Source organism: Dysidea avara, chromosome 3 (assembly GCF_963678975.1).
Source record: "Dysidea avara chromosome 3, odDysAvar1.4, whole genome shotgun sequence".
Lineage (NCBI taxonomy): Eukaryota > Metazoa > Porifera > Demospongiae > Dictyoceratida > Dysideidae > Dysidea > Dysidea avara.
This window is the reverse complement of record NC_089274.1, coordinates 15,280,357-15,282,171: the sequence shown is the minus strand read 5'-3', so window position 1 is coordinate 15,282,171 and position 1,815 is coordinate 15,280,357.

Sequence of the window (1,815 nt, the reverse complement as noted above, 5' to 3'; positions counted from 1 at the left end):
GAGATCAGCTAGAAGAAGTCACCTTGTAGAGAGGTCAGCCAGAATTAGAAATCACCTTGCAGAGAGTTCAGCTACAAAGAAACCATCCTGTAGAGTTCAGCTACAAACAAATCACCCTGTAGAGAGTTCAGTCACAAACAAATCACCCTGCAGAGTTCGGCTACAAAAAAAATCACCCCACAGAGTGTTCAGCTAGAAACAAGTCACTTTGTAGAGAATTCTGTGACAAACAAATCACCCTGTAGAGACTTCAGCTAGACACAAGCCACCCTGTAGAGAGATCAGATAGAAGGAGTCACCTTGTAGAGAGATCAGCTAGAAATAAGTCACCTTGTAGAGAATTCAGCTACAAAGAAACCATCCTGTGGAGAGTTCAACTACAACAAAATCATCCTGCAGAGAGTTCAGCTGCAAGCAAATCACCCTGCAGAGAATTCAGTTACAAACAAATCACCCTCTAGAGAGTTCAGCTAGACAAAAGTCACTCTGCAGAGAGATCAGGTCACCCTATAGAGAGATCAGCTACAAGAAGTCACTTTGTAGAGAGTACAGCTATAAACAAATCACCCTGTAGAGAGATCAGCTAGAAACAAGTCTTCTTGTAGAGAGTTCTGCTACAAAGAAACCATGCATCCTGTAGAGAGTTCAGCTATAAACAAGTTGTACTACAGAGAGATCAGCCAGAGACATGTCATCATGTAGAGGCTTCAGCTATGAACAAATCATCCTGTACTATTAACAGATCACCCTGTAGAGAGTTCAGTTAGATACAAGTCACCTTGTAGAGAGGTCAGCTAGAAACAAGTCTCCTTGTAGAGAGTTCAGCTACAAACAAATCACTTTGTAGGTATTTCAGCTATAAACTGATCACCCTGTAGAGTGATCATCTAGAAACAAGTGACTTTGTAGAGAATTCAGCTACAAACAAATCACCCTGTAGAGAGTTCAGCTAGACACAAGTACCCTGTAGAGAGATCAGCTAGAAACAAGTCACCTTATAGAGAGTTCAGCTACAAAGAAACCATCCTGTAGAGAGTTCAGCTACAAACAAATCACCCAGTAGAGAGTTCAGTTACTAACAAATCACCATGCAGAGAGATCAGCTAGAAACGTGTCATCCTGTAGAGACTTCAGTTATGAATAAACCACCTTGTACTATGAACAGATCACTCTGTAGAGAGTTCAGTTAGATGCTAGTCACCCTGTAGATACGTCAGCTAGAAGAGGTCACCTTGTAGAGAGATCAGTTAGAAATAAGTCACCTTGTAGAGAGTTCAGCTGCAAAAACATTACCCTGTAGCGTGTTCAGCTACAAACAAATCACCCTGCAGAGAGTTCAGCTAGACACAAGTACCCTGTAGAGAGATCAGCTAGAAACAAGTCACCTTATAGAGAGTTCAGCTACAAAGAAACCATCCTGTAGAGAGTTCAGCTACAAACAAATCACCCAGTAGAGAGTTCAGTTACTAACAAATCACCATGCAGAGAGATCAGCTAGAAACGTGTCATCCTGTAGAGACTTCAGTTATGAATAAACCACCTTGTACTATGAACAGATCACTCTGTAGAGAGTTCAGTTAGATGCTAGTCACCCTGTAGATACGTCAGCTAGAAGAGGTCACCTTGTAGAGAGATCAGTTAGAAATAAGTCACCTTGTAGAGAGTTCAGCTGCAAAAACATTACCCTGTAGCGTGTTCAGCTACAAACAAATCACCCTGCAGAGAGTTCAGCTAGACACTAGTACCCTGTAGAGAGATCAGCTAGAAACAAGTCACCTTGTAGAGAGTTCAGCTACAAAGAAACCATCCTGTAGA